Source organism: Terrapene carolina, unplaced genomic scaffold, assembly GCF_002925995.2.
Source record: "Terrapene carolina triunguis isolate 2854851 unplaced genomic scaffold, T_m_triunguis-2.0 Scaffold190, whole genome shotgun sequence".
NCBI classification, from domain to species: domain Eukaryota; kingdom Metazoa; phylum Chordata; order Testudines; family Emydidae; genus Terrapene; species Terrapene triunguis.
In genome coordinates, this window is record NW_020664541.1 from 725,706 (window position 1) to 732,318 (window position 6,613).

A 6,613-nucleotide genomic window follows, 5' to 3' on the forward strand; every position below is an offset into this window, starting at 1 on the left:
GAAATTCCTAGTGCATTGTGGGGCCTGATACCAAAGGTCCCTTGTCTTAATATCAGTTGGTCAGTCTATTGTTACTAGCAGGGTAACGATCTAAATCTGGCCAGGTCCATGTTTACACACTGCTGTTGCTCCTGTGCATTAAACTGTAATGGGGACAGGATTGGATAGATCACTCTTGCCACCATGTTTGTGGGGCTCTGCTTGACCAAAGCCCTTTCCCTTTCAAATCCCCTCAGTGCTTGAGAAGCTTATCCCTGTTACACACGGGGGGAAGGGGGGGGGGGGAGAAAGGGTTGGGGAGCATCATAGACCCATGCATCAGTTATGTCCTACACAAATCTTTAAGTAGGATGTAAGTGGAGCCTGGCCTCTGCACTGACCCTCGGCCCAGGGTGAAATTGATAATGAAGGGTTAATGTCTCTTCCAAATGTGCTTTGATGCCCTGGCCTGCTAACTACCTTTTTGTCTGGGGATTGAGAGTGCGCATAGTGTTGTCTTGATATAGCACCTGTGCTCTTACTGGCCTTGTGCTGGATCAGAAACTTTGTCTCTTGCATCTTCATCTCTGTTTCATGGCTCCCCAGCAACATAAGGGGTGGTAGTTTAGCTCATAGGAAAACCTAGGCAGCCATAGCAACTTGGTGCCCTGCCAAAGGTGGAATTAAAATCTTCTCATTGTAACTTAAATGCATTCTGATTGCCAACAGCCCCCTCCTGCTTCCTAAGGGGGAGCACAAGTAGGCTTGCTCCAAAGATGCCAAGGAATGAACCTGGGATTTATAAACTACCAGACCCAAGGAAGCTGCATTTTGCAGCAGCCCTAGGTTCTGAAGCCCCAACAGAGTCCGTGTGGGCACCAAAATGGATCCTTGCACCCTCCATAAGAGTGATGAAACCTCTCCTACTGTGCCCCCCCATTGGTGCTGCTTCCTGGGAACTAGGGTCAGTAGCTCAAGCGTGCCCTGCATTGCTGGCTGCTGTAATAGGTCACCCATTTACTTTATTCTCTTATATAGCGCTGTTAAATTGCCCTTTGGGAGTGGAGCCATAAACATCAGCCAAACCTAGGGCCTCTGGACATTCCCAGTTTTGGTCTCTGGGCTTTTTAAATGCAGAAGTTTTTTCCTAGATGTAGTTTGCTCCTCAGGGATGCCCTGAACTCTAATTCTCTTTCCCTTTCCTTCCTCTCCCCAAATTGCAGTGAAGTGCTCTCCAAAGTAATTACTGCTACTCCTGGGTTGGCCAGCAGCCTAATGCTGCTGCAGCAGTGCCAGACCCTGGTTTAACTTTCCTTCCCCTTCCTGACCCTGATGGCTTCCAGTTCCTTAACCCTCATTCTTAGGGGAGAGTTTGAGGCTTGTGTCTTCATTAAAAATTCTTAAGAATATCTTTGAAAATTTCCCAAGATGAAACTCAACATGAATACTTAGTCTTGCCATGAGTGTAGGGGACTGGACTAGACTAGACGACCTCTCAAGGTCCCTTCCAGTCCTATGATTCTATGTAAGATGTCAGCTCAGAAACAGGTTAATTTTAATCCTCTAAAAGATTTATGTGATCCACCCTGGCAGTACTACAAATGCTTCTTGATATCAAGTGGAAAGGGCTGACTGATGTCTGTTTTTTGTGCCTCTGCACTTCTGTTGACATCACTGGATTTACTGACTCACACCACTAAATAAGATCAGTATTGAGGGCCACAGTCTCTTTGCAAACATACCCATTTTTAAGCAGCCACTCACTCATGCAGAGCATAAGCTGTGATCTTTTCATAAGTATATTTTGTTCTCAGTTAAAATATCAGAGTTCAGGTTTGTTGATTTGCTATGAGCACCTTATTTTTCATACCTCCTCTTTGGTAACACTGGATTAGCCTAGTAGGGTTGCACAGGGACCCAAGCTCCTTCCTTCCACGTGAAACACTAATTCAGGGGGCAGTAGTTTCTGAAGCAAGCTGTGTATTCTGTCAGTGACCCTGGCAAAGAGGTAGTGTGTGTCTTCTCCCCCCCCCGCCTCCCCCCTTGGTTACTGTGGAGTGTAATACAGACCAGTGAGGAGCTGTGTCACCACTTGACCAGTAACTTGGGGTGCCTCACACCACTTTGCTGCTGCAGCTTTCCACCTGGGCTCCTCACAACCAGCATGCAGCTCTGACCCCAGCAGCCTGCCAGCAACACCGCAGCCACACTGGCTTCCACCAGCCTTGGTCACTATTTGTAGGGTGATCCCAACACACTCCCAGTCCTGGATTTCCCCCATCAAAACATGTGTTCTGCACTGTCCAGCCCTCTCCTGGACAGTCCAAATATATTATGTCTGTTGCCCCTTTAAGGTGATCAACATACAACAGTCTGCTACCTTCAGCGAAGTTATCCAGTGTTGTGAATTGTTTGGGTTAGTTTAATTAAAGGATAAAACAAGTTTACTTAAAAGAGATTAAGTGAGTACAAGTAATGAGGTATTAAAGTTAGAAATGGTTACAAGAAAAATTTTTTTTCTAAACTTCACCTTGAACCAACTCCAGTTTGTTAAATCCCTTCCCATATGCTTTCAGTGCACTCTCACCAAACTCAGGCCAGGATCTGCTCCCAAAAATCCATTGGCTGTTTCTTTTGTTTTAGGTGATGAGCGAGATGGATATGTTACCCCAAAATCAGACCTAAAGCACAGCTATAATGGCCTGCCTGTATCAGTAAATAGATTGTCCGTTTTATCTGGTTTAATAGGTAACAGGAGATAGTCCACCCTAGAGGAATTGCCAGGGTTTTAGTGGGGGGTTATCACCCAACCTGTGGAGAACTCCCCAGAACAGACTGTTAACCTGTGGGAGGACACAGATACAGCCTTCTGCTCAAAGGACTGACACTTAGGCAGTAATTTTTCAAAAACAAAACAAACAATCTTTATTTTAATACTATTTTCTAATACAATAACTCTAAACACATAATGAAAACACAGCAGATCTAAAATATGTATATCAAAGAAATAAATCACCCCTTTTCTTAAAGACAAAATTCTGTTAGCACAGATGCATATTAAAGTACCCAAAATTGCAATATCCTGCAACTGGAAAACAGCTCTAAATGGTTACATTCTATTTGCAATAGCCAGTCACATATAGGATGCTGACTGCAAGTTCTTAAACATTAAAACTATACATATAACAATCACACACACACACACACACACACACACACACACACACACACACAATCATCCAGCTTTATTATCTCATACATACAAATGTATACATTACATAGAGTGTGTCCTTATGCTTACTTCTTCAAGGTTTCTTCCCTTCAACTGGTCCTTCTGCAATAGCATTAATATTAATTGCAGCTGCTTTTTTTGCTTGCTTCTTCTTAGCAATTTAGCTCTTTTAGTGATCGTCCTTCTTTCCTGTTTCTATTTTCTCCAATACCTTCTTCCCACACACACACACACACACACACCAGTACCTTTTCCCTCACAAGACAAGTTAAAGCCTATCAACTCAGCTCCCTGCCTTATATACATATTTTGATCTATTCTGATTGGTTGTTTCTTTAATCCCTATCATTATCAGCCAATCAGCTTCAAGCCTGCTATCGGTCAATCAAAGCTGGACCTATTTGAAAACCTGTGTTCTGCCTAACCCCTCATCTCAGGTTTTGGAGTGACCTTTGTATCACCTCAGCCTGCCTGTTTGCTATTGGGTATCTCTCCCAGACCTCCATTTTGGATTTCTCTGACTGACTGCTTACAACGCCATTTTGTTTTCCCTAGCTCTAACTGTTTAAAACCATCTTTATTAATCATTTAAATTCTTATAATTATCAAACAAATTATGCACTTTAACATTATGTTTCACTGTCACGGCTCCAATTTTACTAATTCAAACAAGACCAAATCTCAATCGCTTCCAACTTCAGCTAATTGTGACAGGTCAGCACTTTTAGTGCTGAAGTGTGCTTTCAGCGCTTTTAATGCCGGACAGCGTTTCTGGTGCTGTATTTCCACACAGAATAGAGCAGCGGAAAAATCTCTTGCATCAGATAGGGAGAGATAACATGGGGTGTTTTTGCCCCTCACGTTTATAGTTCAGTCCTCCTTTGAAAAGCGTTTTCTTGGAAGTGACACCTAGATAACGTTCTTTCCAATGGAGAGCTATGGAGTCTGGTGATGGGGAGGTTTCATGCTGCTGTGTGCTAAGATGCAGATCTGTTTGTTCCTTCCCCTCTTCCTTGCCAAAGAATGGCCACTTGATAAGTGATGCCCCATCAGCTTTGATGACAGCTGGCTAGCGGTGTCAACTTGTCCTGTGTGTTTGGGAAACAAGTTTATCCATTCCCCAGGTTTGTCTGGTAAACCCACTTCAATCATGATTTCAGCTTATGTTCATAACTTTACATATAATGTTGCTACATACATTTCACCAGGCTATTACTGACAAGGGAGGAGTTAGTTTTCAAATGGTACCTCGCAAGGCATATATTATACAAAGCTTATTACAATAGGGTGGGAATACACGGTTGCATTCGGTCACAGTTACATTTTAACAAAAGAAATGAAAGGCCAAACATCAGAGAATCCTTGGTACCAAGTCCTATGAAAGTTACGAGAAGCTATTCCTTCCTTAGCCGCCCCGGAGCTACCTGGGTTTGTTTTCCCCGCAGGTCTTAGTGGGGTCAAGCGTCACTGGGAACAGTCAGGGTGGGTGTAAGAACAGAGGCTTTGCTCTGAGTTTCTTGGTTTGTGGAAGTGTAAAGCAGTCTTGCTAATATGTGTTGCTCCAAATGACACCATTTACAGACCTATCTCTTATGCAGAGGATTTTAGACTTAACACATCACTGAAAAAGGCTTTCCAGCTATAGGAACCGTATCTACATTCATGAGCCACTCTGTGTTAAGCGAACTTTCTGTGTTAAGTGACTTTACTATGCGTGCCAGCCTGCCATCACAAGGGCACAAGTCCTGTTTATCTGTAGAGCAGCCCCATCATCTCTGCTTGTGTACCCAACCCTTACCTAGATGGGTGACCTCTAACAGTGGAAGGGGAGCTCATCTTCTATGATAATTCAGTCTGTGGTCTCCCAGCATAGCCAGCCAGTAAGGGTGCTAATTATGATGGGTCTTGTTTGCTGTGGGCAGTAGCCTTACATAGACTTGGGTCACAAAAGAGCTGTTGACTGATAACTATTGGTCACGCCTTCCACTTGTCATTCTGGGCCAGATTTTTAAAGGTATTTAGGCACCTAAAGGTGGAGGCAGGTGCCTAGTGGGATTTTCAAAAGTGTCTAGGTACCTGTTGGCATCTTTAGATGCCTCAATACCTTTAACAGTGTGATCCTCTAACCTGTTGTGGCTCTGAGTGTAGGGTGGCCTGCAGCAGCTCCGGTTATTGGTAGTGAGTTCATCACATGGTTCTATTACTTGAAGACCATGATGCTGAGGCAGTGCTGTATTTTGACCCATAACTTTTCACTCGAAGGCTTTTAATTAGGATTTTGAAACCATTTCTCTTTGGGAAGGGATAGAGGAGTAGGGAGAGAACCTTCCACTACGTCTCCCTGCTCTCAAATCCAGGTTGTAGCCAAGTAAGAGCACACTCAGTGCATTCTGCAGTCTGTCTGTCTGCATGAGCCAAAAGTAGCGAGGGATTAAAGAGTTCCCAGCATCCATGTGAAAAGCCCATGGGTCCTCTGGCAGCTGGCTGAGATTGAGCAAAAGAAGTATTGCTTCAGAATGTTGGGCAATCCTGAGTGTTGATTGACTGAGGTGGACACATGCTTTTAAGCATAAATTTGGCATCTTCTACCTGGCCTCCGTATTGAATGCTTAGCCTAAGCATGAGGTTCATCTTTTGCCCCCCGGTAGTGCAAAAAAACTATTTCTCCCCACCTCTCCGAAACAAGTGCACCACTTACAGCAGCCTCTGGCCATATACTGAGTGACCTTGGGGGACAAATGATTGTCTATGAATCTTAAGGGCCTAACCTTTTTGGTAGAATGTTCTATTTTGCAGCATGCTTGTGTGTATTTGGCTGGGGAGGGGAGAGGAAAGCAGACGAGAAGTCCTTTAATGGCTGTACCTCAGTGTTGGAGTGAAGTGAAATCCCTTTGCCTTCTGTTTAAAGCAGTGTTTCTCAATGGTGCTAGTCCCTGAGATCTCCCTGACACAGATTAGGAAGGCAGCAAGCCTGTCCCAGATCTCAAAAAGGTTGAGAAACACTGGTCTATAGGAATTAGCTGCAGGTGAGGTACAGCTTAACCATTTAACAGCTGGGAGTGAGTAACAAGAAATGTTAATATCCTGTGGGACTCTGGCCTCAGTATCATTGCCAGTGCTTCTTGTACTCTGTGTATCATGTACTCCCAACTGCGTAAGTGAGTACACCCTCAACCCCCACAGATTGTCACACTTCAACTCCTTCTGTTTTGGAGTGAATTTGCCTCTTTATGGGTGGTTTGACCAGCAATAGATATGGACTTCAATAATTGATACAGAAGTGCTTTTTACAGAGCACCGTCCAAGCACTGAGCGATGCTTCTTGCCCTGAACAGCTAACATTCTAAGGGGCTCATCCTGACAGCTGCGGAGCATCTGCATCTTCCTTCCATTGACGTCCGT